The 13,456-nt window shown below is 38.5% G+C and overlaps 1 long non-coding RNA gene and 1 pseudogene across 2 annotated transcripts in view; one reads left to right on the top strand and one right to left on the bottom strand.

Moving 5' to 3' along the window:
* The window catches only part of LOC132067542 (very-long-chain aldehyde decarbonylase CER1-like), a 67,407-nt pseudogene extending 56,707 nt beyond the window's left edge, over window positions 1-10,700 (bottom strand).
* Window positions 10,701-12,543: 1,843 nt separating this feature from the next.
* LOC132066718 (uncharacterized) overlaps window positions 12,544-13,456 on the top strand; it is a 35,304-nt gene continuing 34,391 nt past the window's right edge. For both annotated transcript variants that reach the window (XR_009416925.1, XR_009416924.1), the window contains exon 1: window positions 12,544-12,729. This is a non-coding gene — a long non-coding RNA (uncharacterized LOC132066718). The remainder of the gene's footprint in view (window positions 12,730-13,456) is intronic.

The following is a 13,456-nucleotide window of genomic DNA, read 5'->3' as shown; positions in this document are numbered from 1 at the left end:
GGGAAATTCGAGAGCAAAATACCAAATTAAGTACTAGGTAATCATAACCCAACCACTAACTGTCGATTTAGCTTAGGGATTAGCCTAATTTCTGATTTCAAGCAAAAACCCCAAATTGGGTTTAAACCCTAAGTCTCCAATTCTGAAATTCAACGCTAAAAGTGGAAGATATTTGCTTAATAAGCTTAGGTTAGTCAATATCTAACATAAACATCACCAATTTGTCATTAAAATCCTAGGGGCAATGTTCTTCCAAAACCCTTTTTGAACTCCCATCACCATGGGTTTATTAAGGGAAAAGGGGGAATCTAACATGAGAATGGATTAAAGGAAGAATGAAGAAATGAGTAAGATTTACCTCCAAGATTCTCCTTCAAATATCCTTAAGAGCAGTTTCTTCAAGGTCAAATATCGAAATGTGACATAATGAGGGTTTAAGGGTTTTTAACACTTCATTAACTTTACAAAATTGCCCGTCATCCACTTCAGCGGCACTAGGACTGCCCCCACGGTACCGCTTCAGCGGTCACTGGACTGCTTCAGCGGTAATGACCAAAAGTCATTGACCGCTCCAGCGGCAGGGCTACCACTCCAGCGGTGCCGCTACCGCCGTGCTGGTGCCGCCAAAGAGGGCACCAGACACTAGAAAACTCCCAAAGTCTCACAATTCAATCCGATTTTTTGACTAGTTCCCGAGGCCATCTGCTCACATACCATAGACATAGACACACATAAAAATGTGCTACGAACGCGCCCGTGGCCTCAGAATTCCTAGCGGAGGTCTCGTTGACCGAGTTAACCTCCGATGCTTTAATCCTAAATTCTCCACCCGAGTCCCGGAAAGCATCAAAGTGCATAGGGAACCGAACCAAATACACACACAAGTTCTAAATAACCATCTTGGCCTCTCGGAATCGACGAAATTCCAACAAAGGTTCGTTTGCCCAAAAATCAACTTTGGGTCAATTATTTTTCACTTTAAGCCTACTTTTTCACAAAAGTTGCCCAAATCCGGTCTAGGCACCTCGAGAAGCCTGTCATCAGTCCCCTCGAGTCAAAAGTGAGCTAATCAATGCTCGAGAACGGGCAAAAATTCCTAAAAAACTATAACGACTAAACGGGTCGTTACAATTGAGGAGATAGAATGGAAACAAATGTAGAAGAAAAGGATGATGTGAAATCTATTGAAGAAGAGATAGCTGATGCCTTCGTGCATCTAGGAAATAAAGAGAGAGGAGAAACATGAGAAGTGACAATGGTGCAAGAAGCATTAGACATTCCTGTAATGATAGAACCGGTGAAGCAACCTGTTCCAGATATGACAGATGTTGCTCCCATGGAACAAGTTATACTAACTGCTCTGGAAATATATGATGCCGCAATTGATGATAATGAGGAGCTTCTTATAGCTCAGTTCAGATCCAGACATAGAAAAGCATCTGGAAAGAAGGTAGTAAAACCTGTTAAGGAAATAGCTGTAAAAGAGGCTAGTCAAGTCCTATCTAAGATCCCTCATACTAAAAACAAGAAGAGGCAGGCTGATGCTGAACTGGAAAAAGCCTTGCAAGCCAGAAGTCGAAACATATAAACACTAGAGCTGAGAGTGTTGCAGAAAAGGTTGGGACACATGGTGAAAACTCTAGAAGAAACATCAAGAAAGGGGGAAAGGTTGTTGCTACCACAAAGTACCATCTATCTGTTTACAAGATTAGTTCATCAAAAGGTAAGTCTCAGACTAAGCCAAGAGATGAGTAGGCTGAGAGTGAGGAAGAAGTATACTCTACTTCTGGGCATGACGACAAGGATGAGATTGAAGCCCATGATGAGATAACTGAAATGATAACCTCTACAACTAAAAGGGCTATTAAGTTTAAATAAAAAACTGTATTGAGGGCAAGAGTAGTAATTGGTCTTGGAGGTAGAGATGCCTACCCCACTGGAAAAGATTGCTCTGTAGGGTTGGAACAACTTTCTACCTAGAGAAGAGGGAAGGAAGATGGAAAGGGAGCAGGTTACTGAGTTATATATCAATGCCACCTGCACAAGCACTACATGGACTAGCACTATGCTTGGAGTGCAGTTCACTCTCAATGCTCAGGTGTTGGGGGAAATTCTACATGTGCCTTTAGAAGGATGGGCACATTATGTAAAGAGTAAATGACAACCACTGAATGACATGGACACAACCTTGGAAATACCCAGGAAATTAACCAACAACCCAAATGGTGTAAGGTCCAAGAGAGATGGTGAACGTGCATCAGTTGTACTTTGAGGTAGTTCACATGATGATTCTTCCGAGGATTCAAGGCAGAAGTGAAGCCAATTTTCAAGATATGACACTAGTGGAGCGGTTAGACACTGGTTCTTAGATAAATTTACCTAGCCTTATGCTTCAACACATGGGTAGAATTGCTCAACAGGGAAACAAGGAGTGTACACTTGCATACGGATTTTAGCTGGCTGACATACGTGTGCATTTCCAAGTTCCAGTCAAGGTTTTATAGTATCAGACATCAAAATATGTTATTGGGATCGTGGAATAGGTTGGCCAACCTCCTCTAGATGAAGGAAATTGTTACACCTCGAAAAAAATTCACATCGTTTGCATCATAAGTAAACTAACGTAAGCTCGGAGAGGTCAAGAAACCCTTATAAGATTAAGAAAGACTTCTAATAAGTGCTAAAAAAGTGTCTAAAGGTTTCTGGATCAAGCGAATTGAAGAAATTAAGTTTGCCGAAGTTTTGAAAACTTGGCAAAATTTTGGACAGGAAATTCTGGTCCAATTTGAGGGAGGTGTATCTCCTTAGAAATCACCTATAGAGGTCTGGTTTGATGTTGATTATATTTACCACTGGTCTACAGCCAGTTGGGCAGATATGTATTTACCACCATGCTACGGTTGGTTGAGCAGTTATTACTACCGAGCTATGGCCGGTCGTGCAGATATGTATTTACCACCATGCTGCGGTTGGTTGGGCAGTTATTACCACCGAGCGATGATCGATCGGGCAGATATGTACTTACCATCATGCTATGGCTGGTTGGGTAGTTACAACCGATCGGCGGGCGTACGCGCTCTACCATCGGGGCGATAATCGGATGGCGGCTACCATCGTGCTATGGCCGATCGGGAAGTTACCACTGATCATTTGGGCAGATAGCACCAGGATGATAATTAGGTCAGAGACACAGTATTGTACATAGATGTAGTTAAGCACAGGAGAGTATAGAGAGACACATATGCTAGATTCTCATTGGTAAGTCAGAAATGCCAGGTTGATTCTTATCCCCCTTCTTTGCAGTATATGTTTATTATGTTGCATTTCCGCCTTACATACTCAGTACATTATTCGTACTGACGTCCTTTTGTTTGTGGACGCTGCGTTCATGCCCGCAGGTATAAACAGACGAGATGAGGATCCTCCACAGTAGGCTGCCTCCATGTACCAACTCTGATTAGTGAGCTCCACTTCTTCCTAGAGCATTGCCGTGTCAGGGATTGTATATGTATTTTTGTGTTATGGGTACGTCGGGGGCCCTGTCCCGACTTATATGCTTTGGTTATGTTCTTAGAGGCTTTATAGATAGTTTCCTGGATACAGCTTAGTCATGTCTTGTCAGTCGTTATGTTGGCCTCGTGGGCCCATTGTACATATACATATACATGATATTATATTCATGGTTGGCCTCCTTGGCCTTATTTTATCATTCGAGACATAGATGATGCGAGATATAGTTTTGTTCGCTCTGCCCTAGTAAGGTGTCGGGTGCCAATCATGCCTCACCTAGGCTGGGACGTGACAGAAATGAGGCTAAGCGATAAATATTACTAGATCAAAGTGCAGCCAAGGAGGCTGAGATTGCATCACTTAAGGTTCATCATCAGCAAAATATGGATCAGCTTCATGTCAAGTATGATCTTCAATAAAATGAGTTGAATGCTCAGATTGTAAGTTTGCAGGTGACATTAGATAAGGAGAGAACAGATAACACCAGGGCTATACAAGACCTAGTCAGATCCGTTACCAAAGACCCCTCGCCTTCCTCTAAGCTTTCCTCATCGTCTTTCTCAGCCTATCTATTCATTGTGATTTCTAGCTTTTGTGTCTATCTAAATTCCTACTTTGACATGTCTGTTGCTGTTTAATGACTATGGTTCTTTGATGCATACCTTCTAATGGAAACTATTTTGGTATCCTATATCTCTGTGCTGTTTTTTGTGCTTAAAATATTCAAGAAGATATAATTTGAGCTAATGTTTCGATTTTGTGTATGTGTGATAGCCCCAGTGGCCATGAGTTTAATATTGCAAGTTCAAATTGATGCATAACTGATCAGAAATAGCTTTTTAATGATGCCAAAAAGGTGGAAGAAGTATTGTGTAATACTTATTTATGCGAATGCTAACATGGTTCAATCTTAGTCGTTGGTGTTTATTTTCTAGGCCTTAAGATGTCTTGAAGACTGGAACGGGTTACACAGCGGCTTAAAAAGGCATGAGTTTGTCATTATCAAAAAAGGGAAATTTGTTGGCATAAGCATGTGTGAGTTTTGATGATTGACAAAGTAAATGTACAAGGCTAGTAAAACCAGTTTTAGAGACAGATGCAGACAAAGAAAATGATGTGGACAGATCTGAAACAGATGCAGGACAAGGGTGAATGATACAAGTCAATGGACATGTTCCATCTCAGACACTGAGAAGATTTAGAGATGAATGAACAAGGTGCTTGAATCAGGTCCAAGAACATGTTCCAGCTTAGAGTCCTACTGCGAGTAGGATTTTTGATTTATGGTAAAGACTTAGCGGACAAGTTTGAAGGATTTCTTGCCATGTCTATCAAGATACTTCAAACTCCTACAAGGACACTGAAGTCGCGTGAATGCAAGAATCCCAAGTCAACTCAAACTCTAAATCTCATAATAAGCCTTACCATGTACAAATTGAGTTCAGCCGACTTGATGCAAACCTAGTACTATGTATATCCGAGTCCTGCCAAGAAGAAGTTTTACGCACTCACACAGAGAGAAAATCATAGCTTCAGCGAACACTGTCAATGCAAGAAACTGAGAGTTCTGGTTATTGAAGCGCGCCCTAATACAAAGAAGAAGATTAATGAACATGTTCTACAGAGTTTATGTTTTACATTCTTGAGTCTAGATTCGTGAATTAGGATTGTTTATCGAATTGTACCTTTATCAGCTTTTATAGAAGCAATTATGATAGGTATAAAACATTAGTCAAATTCAACTTCAAGTTGGGATAATTAACTTGGAGTGGGCTCAATAGTCTAGGGAGATTGTTGAGATAGGAATTAGAGTTTAGTTCCTAGGTTTCAGAGTTTGTAACTTGAATTTGCAAAGGCTCACTATTGTAGTGGAGTTTGGGAAAAATCCTACAGAGGTGTAGGTCGTGGTATTTTCATCTTTTGTGAGCAGGGTGGTTTCCACGTAAAAATTGATGTGTCCTTACTTTCCTGTTATTTCTATTCCGTAAAGACTAGCCTGGAACAGGTAGAGTAACGTGATCTATCATATAGGCAAAAAAACTGGTATACAGTAGGATAGATAACTGGTCGTGCAAACTATCAGTTAGTTAGAATCGTTGGCCATTATGTTTTTTACTTTTTTCCGGAGTTGAATTTTGGGAATCATGTTTGGCTATAAGATTCTGTAAAATTTCGGAATTCAATTTGAAGTTGAATTTTGGAATATTCTGGATTTTTGAAAAACACCAAAAAGTTTTTTTCCATTTTTTCCACTCCATATCACTCACAAAAATTCAAAACAACTCTAATTTGTATTCATGCCCAAACACAATTCTAATTTCCAAACACCATTTTCACTTTGAAAACAAAAACTACTTCTTTCAAATACTCACAACGGGCGATATCACTTGACATTATATTTATTTATAATGTACTTTTAATATTATATATTTTAACTTTTTTCGTTGGGTAGCTTGGGTAGAGCGAGGTAAGATAAATGAGTGGAATGCATACCAGTTTGTTTCTTTGTCAGGTTGATCAAATTCAATGCTGATATCAAGTATCCAATTTTCACCCTTAGCAGTTTTGTAACGGTTTAATGATATCCACATCTGGTTGTGAAGCATTCTGAAGAGCATGAATGGCCATAGGAGTAAATATCCTCGATCCCACCAGCTTTCCTCTTTATTATTGAAGAATGAGTGTATGTTATGAACCACAATTGGTGTCAAAACCACATATTTCATTCAAACAAACATAAAAATCAGCACTATATAATGCCACAAATCAACTCCAAAGTTTTGAGAAGTTACATAACAGTAGAAAATAATAATGACAACCTATGTTATAAGATGTGAAAAAAAGGCAAACCGTTATTTCAATGTTTACATCAAATCAATAAATAAATAAATAACATAACATGTGTTATGAATGGGCCTGGACCGGGATTGACAAAACAATCCAACACCGGATTAAGTGGCTATATTTGGGATCCGGGTTAATAAATAACGATTGGTAAAAGCAAAAGAGGCTTATGCATATTGCGAAGAAAAGTTTGTGCCTCTCATCTCCATTCTTAGAGCTTAAGCTTCTCGTCTCCCATTCTTATCTCCATCCTTAGTTACTTGTTATTTAGTATTTTGCATTGTAATTCATTTGTTTGAAGTGTTGCAATTAGTATTCTAGTGCTGCAATCGTGCTAAAGATCTTATTAATACATTGACGAATTTGGCTTTGTTACATTGGTGCTTTCATCTATCGTACTCCAATGGCTACAGTGTTGCTAGATCGATTTAGCAGCGGTAACCCAGAAGACCTCGACTTCCCCGAGAAGGACTGGCTACCTCTTCCCTCGTATCTCGATGGTGAGACACTTGACTGGTTCCGTTGGATGTATCACAACAAACAATTTTGGGATTGGAAGCATTTGCCTGAGAAGTTAGCGCTAACAGAGAGTCTCCTATGGTGCACTCTCACATTACCAGTATTCATGCTTTGCTACAGAAGATGCAGGAAAATTATTCAGTTATGTCTCAGCAAATTGAAAAAATCCAGCTATCAACTTCCAGTATATCCAACCTCACGGGCTTTCCACCAACAAAGATGCAAGATGTTACAGTAGAAGATGCAATGGACAGTGCTACTACGATAGTTAGCGGAGTGTTTTCTTCTGCTTTGTCCGATGGTACTTCAAGCACCGTGGATAATTCTGAGGTACATCTTGAGATTTTTGACATTTCAAGCAATGTGAATCCGGTCACCCAGGCGCTGCCTTTGAACAAATTTGCTCCTGTATTTGACGATCTCGTCGGCTCTGATTCAGACATTATTGATGAATACTTTCAACTATCACTTTAGGCTGGTGACGAGAAAACACACAAGCCAGTTCTTTATCTGACCTTCCATCTGATTTGTATGATGGAACATTAGAGGAGGTATCAAGAAACGACGCCTGCAAGGTGTTTGCTGAAATACCTGATAGGGAAATTGACATGGAAGTTGTTGATTCAGTGAAGAATGATTTAGTAAAGCCTGAAATCCATGTGCTCGACAATATGTTTCACATAATTCCCACAGTTAAGTGTGATTCCTGTACCCTAGTCAAGTATGATGATATGTTGCTTGCACTTTCTTGTATGCTTTCAGCTTGTAGTCTCGGCAGAGGTATATTTACTTACTTAAACGAAATCGATCATGCTAAACTTCTGTTATCCTTGTAGCATCTCCCACTTGATCCATTCAGATTAGATTTTCCATTTGACCGTGGTTCTAGTTTACTTACCACATTTCTTGGAGCTGCAAGAAATTATTCATTTTTGTTTGTGGATTGTTTCAAGGAGATCACTAGGATATTAGCTTATCATATTGATTCGCCGTCCAATGATAACTGTATTTTGGATCAATTATAACTGTATTTTGGATCAATCCCCATTTGATCCCGGTGCGAATCCGTTCACTGTAACCCCTGGTGGACGCCTCCAAGTTCATCAATTGCTCCGTGGGACATCTGTATACACTCCCTTACTTGTGAAGGACACATCTCAGATATCTTGGTCATTATCCTACATTGGTCGCACTATCGGAATATGTAACAATCTTTCAGTGAATACCCATGCTCCTCCAATTAATTTAAGAGCCTGGGAACATGTTAAAGCTCTGGTTAAATAAGAATCACCTATCTCTTACATCCAATCTATGTGTTGTAGAGAGTCAGAGCTTAATTTGGGGCACTAGGGTACACTACCGCTATTGGCATTTGGGTTGTTAGTTGTATCCTCGCCGGAAAGAATGTTAAAGATAAAATAGATAAGGAAATCACCGTTGCTTATCTTAATATAATGGAGTTAGATCTTAGCTCTTTGGCACCTGTAATGGAATTTATAGCTAATTAAATTTATATCGTCAGATCACTCATTGAGCATGCTACTTATGCATCTACTGGAAAGGCTTTGGCCTCCTATGGACTTAGCAAGCTGCAATATTGTGCTTTGTATAAGTTGGTGACGATCAAAAGCTTTTTGACTCGAGAAGTAGCTACTCTGATGGAACAGAGAAAAATATGCCTATTTGTGACCAAGAACTCCTTTTCGCCGATTCTTCTATTTCACCTTGTAGAGATGTTATGTTTGGGATGAATCATTATATTTGGAATCCAGGAATATGTTCCAAGTTCATGGCTCTAACTGGTTATACAGCGAACGTGGAGGCACGGCAATTGAGGGGATGTTCTGGCAAGTTCTGCGTAATTGCGCATTCTAACTCTATGACTATAGTGTGGGCTCCTGGACGATTTTGGTGTGTGAATTCCTATATTTTGGTATCTAATTCGGAACTAGCAGTTCCTTCTTCTCCAAATTTTACTCACTTTTATATTGCTACAAGACGCATTTCCTCCCATCTGACAACATTGGCACCAGAGGCAACTGTGTTAACTTGGAGAAGAAAGTTTCTTGTTTTGTTGTTAGCATGGCCTGATGAAAAGCTTAAAAGATGATTCAACTGCCAAACCACTCGACAGTTGACAGAAACTTCAAAAGATCAACATGTTACTGTAGGATGCAGCAGCTATGAACATCATGGACTTACGAAATTTCTTTGTTTGGGTTATGCTGACATAGATTTGAACACAATTGCTCCTCAAGGTAGCTCAACACTTTCCATATCAACAATTAATGGGCATGTCAAGGTACTGCAGTTTCTTGTTTGAGTAAGGAGTGCTCTAATTATGTCAACCTCTCATGGCTGGGCTCCTTTGCATATGTTGCTCATCAAGACCAGGACCTTGCTAAGTAGATTATTTGGAGACCAAAGTAGTGTCACAGAGTCTGTCAAGGATTCAAAGCATGTGAAGTTCTTCAACTATATTCAGCTATGGGCTTTTGACAATGATGTTGTTGATGTAAGGCTTGACTACTCGAACCTTGAGGACAAGGTTCATATTGAGGCCGGAGTTATTGTTATGAATGGGCCTGGACCGGGATTGACAAAATAGCCCAACACCGGATTAAATAGCTATGTTTGGGATCCGGGTTGATAAATAACGACTGGTAAGAGCAAAAGACGCTTATGCATATTGCGAAGAAATGTATGTGCCTCTCATCTCGGTTCTTAGAGTCTAAGCTTCTCATCTCCCATTCTTATATCTATCCTTAGTTACTTGTTATTTATTATTTTCCATTGCAATTCATTTGTTTGAAGTGTTGCAATTACTATTCTAGTGCTACAATCGTGTTACAGATCTTATTAATACATTGATGAATTTGGCTTTGTTACGGCATGTGTACATACATAGGGATCGACTTTGTTTATTTTAGTATAAATCGTTTGGTAGAGGAATCAACTAGTTCGACTAATTCAAATTTGTGCACGTAACCTATTAAAGGGAGAAGCACTCTCTACCAGGAGTTTCTCCATTAAACTCGGTTAAGAGTGGAGTGGTCATATCCATTCTACCACATCCCTTGGTGACCATGAATAATTTTAATATACTCTCATCTCATTAAATCACTTAATCATGATTTGTTGATATAATTTAATGTAAATATTCGGTGCGAAGAAGTTCGGTATTGTTTTAATTTATATTTTTTGGCTTTAAGTCATAGGTTCAAATAGAAGTATGACATACATTATTATATTTTCTTAATCTGCTCGTTAAAATTCTTAGCTTCCGGATACTGTCCTGTCCTTCAAAAGGTAAGTATTCAAACAGATAAAAGACAACCCATGTTTCGCATGTGGAACTGCAAAGAACACTAAGCAGTGTGCCTAATGCCACATATCTACAACAACATACACAGTATGTGTAATCCCACAAGTGAGCTATGGGGAGGGTGGTGTGCACGTAGTCTTAATTACTCTTACCTTGTGAAGGTAGATATGTTGTTTCTTATAGACTTCCGGCTCAAGTAAAACATATCAAAATAAAGTATCGAAAAGGAAATAACAGTACTGAAGAATATTTGATGTAGTCATGGAATAGGTTTCCAATTAACAATAGAAGAAGAAAGGAGAGGAACGTAGATTTTTTATGAAACAACATCTTAACGTATACACATGCTTTACAATTTAGTACTCGATTCTGATATTTAGAGTTTTAGACTACACAAAAGAGAACAAGAAAGAGATAAGTCATGAAAATGAAAGATGAGTACCTTGAAGTTCCCAAGCCATTTCCATGGATTGTCTACGAGAATGCCTGGATTAGATGCCATGCTACTGTTTTTGACAATGCGAAACTAATTACTTTAGTTTTGCGAAACTTGTTTGCTATGTCCTTTTTGTTGAGAGTAAGGGTATTTAACCAACTGATTGTAACTCCATACGTCTCTAATTACTACTCTCTCCGTCTCAAATTATTTGTCGTGGTTACTAAAAATTTGTCTCAAATTATTTGTCGTTTTACAAGTTTAAGACACAATTAATAATTTTTTCCCATTTTACCCTTAGTAGAATTTTGTTATTAGATGGCACATAAACAGTGGCGTACGCAGGATTTTCGGCAAGCAGTGTCACATTTTATAATGAGAATAAATAAACAAAACACTATACATATATATATGTGTGTGTGTGTGTGTGTAGTAACAATTCATGTATATTACTACAACTCTCTCAATGAGTTTTGATTTTTCATAAATGTATTCAAAATAACCTCATTAGAAATAATATTAAATAATTGTACTTTTCATATATAGGGAATTAAACGACACTAAACAATTCCTTATTTTGTTGATTTCGCAAATTGTTCTTAATCAATTACATTACCCTGCGAGAAAGAAGGTAAAAGGAAAAGTAAAGGAAAACAAATAGTACAACAATTAACGATGGAAGCAGCAACATATTCCAAATAGTTTATTCTCAAATTAGGCCACAGACTCAATTTTGGGCTAATTGGTTCCTTGTTTTGATCACTCCCAAGAGGTTATGGGTCGAACCTCTACAACAGTTGTTATGGGTCGAACCTCTACAACAGTTAACAGTACATGTATTTGTTTGTAACAAATGAGGAGGAAAAAAAAAATTAAGCTCGAAATGGAGCTGCTGAGATTCGAACTCGCGGCGTCAAGCTTAAAACCGAGGGGCCTAACCAACTGAGCTGCGCAGTTCATTGTGCCAAGCAGCGTCATTACATTTATTTAATAGGTTTTTGGTTCTGTGTTTTGGTTACATATACACATATTTAGTAAAATTTTCCGACGAAGCAGTATCACGTGACACCCCTCGGCATAAGGTAAATCCGCCCCTGCACATAAATAGAGTAAACATTTAATGGAGGAAGATTATAACTTAGACATAAATAAGGGTAAAATTTGTCAAATACCCCTGCTAATTAATATTTCTGAAGGGACGTGTAAAAAAAAAAAAAAAAAAACAAATAATTTGAAAAGGTGGGAGTAGTACTTTCTCCATTTGTATTTACCTGACATCATAATTCTACAAATATGAAATCACTTTAACCACTCTTCTTCACTATACAAGGCCCGGCTCAACAAGATCAGGGGCCTAAAGCCAAACTTCCGGAGAGAGGCTCTAATTTTTTTGAAGAAAAGAAAGATTGTCATATAGGAGTATATTTTTATTTAAAGTCTGTTTTTCTTGTTTTTAAGATGTGAATTCACTAACTACTGTTTTGTAATCCATTTGTAGTAATAAGTCTTTTTCAATTGATAATATAGCTATCAAGGGATACTTTTTGAGTTTAAATTAACTCTCAAACCAAAAATTCTCTTTTTGGAGTTAGAATATTTACAACAACATACCTGGCGTAATCGATCCCACAAGTGGGGTTTGGGGAGAATAGTATGTACGTAGACCTTACCCTACCTTGGGAGATAGAGAGGTTGTTTCCCAGAAACCCTCTGCGCAAGGAAAAATATATTAAAACGATGAATTAGAATAATTATTATCTATCTATAAAGAATAGGAGAGGCAAAAGCATGATGTGATGACAAGTGGCATCACCAGAAAATTCCTAATTTAAAAATATAAAATAAAAAGTAAAAAAAACTCCAAGCCAACAAAAACTAAATTGCCAATTCACAAAATACTCTTGTGAACATAAAATTCAGTGTCACGGTGGAACTACTATATTTCCACAGTTGACAACTCTAATCACAAATACTCTTGGTTGTGCTCAATCCAACTAATACTCTCACCGGCAAAGCACGTCATCATCGTTTCTCTGGAAAAATCGCACGATAGTGTACAATGGATTTAGATGAGTACGAATATATCGAGAAAACCGTTGAAGAAATGTCACAGAAGAGATAGAGATTATGTCGATGACTACGATGATGATAAGGATCGGTGGAGCAGGTTAGTCTCTCTATTTTTCTTCTCTTTTTTCTAATCTGAATAATCTCCTCAAACTAATTCAGCATTCTAAAAGCTTTTTGGGTAATGGGATTCCATTCCACCAGAGATATTCTGTCATGACCCGTGCTACGGGCCATGACGGGTATCTGGGGCTAACCACCGAACACCGCTCACCCTGTTACTTACCTGCTCTCATTCATAATATTTACTCATAATCATAGAAGACTATCATCATTCGAAACATATTTACTTTTATAAACATAAGCCCTTGGGCTATCAAAATAATACATATACATGAAGGCTATGGGACCATACTACCCACACATGCGTATCTACGGGCCTCTACGAGAGTACTAGACATATGGACGGGACAGGACCCCGTCGTGCCCAAATCGTGAATATATACACATATGTACCAAAAGAATAATCAATGGCACCTCCGGAAAATGGAGTGCTCTCACGACAGCTACTAGCTCCTATGGATCTGCACCGTCTCCCTGCCTACCTGTGGGCATGAACACAGCGTCCAAAGAAAACGGACGTCAGTACGAACATTGTACTGAGTATGTAAGGCAGGAATGAAATAAACATAATAAGGAGATCATAAGTCATGAGATGAGGATACAACCCGTGTACTCCTTTTAAGTATAGATAC

This window comes from Lycium ferocissimum, chromosome 8, assembly GCF_029784015.1.
Source record: "Lycium ferocissimum isolate CSIRO_LF1 chromosome 8, AGI_CSIRO_Lferr_CH_V1, whole genome shotgun sequence".
Lineage (NCBI taxonomy): Eukaryota > Viridiplantae > Streptophyta > Magnoliopsida > Solanales > Solanaceae > Lycium > Lycium ferocissimum.
Note: the sequence above shows the minus strand (reverse complement) of the source record. Positions and strands in the feature narration are given on the sequence as shown.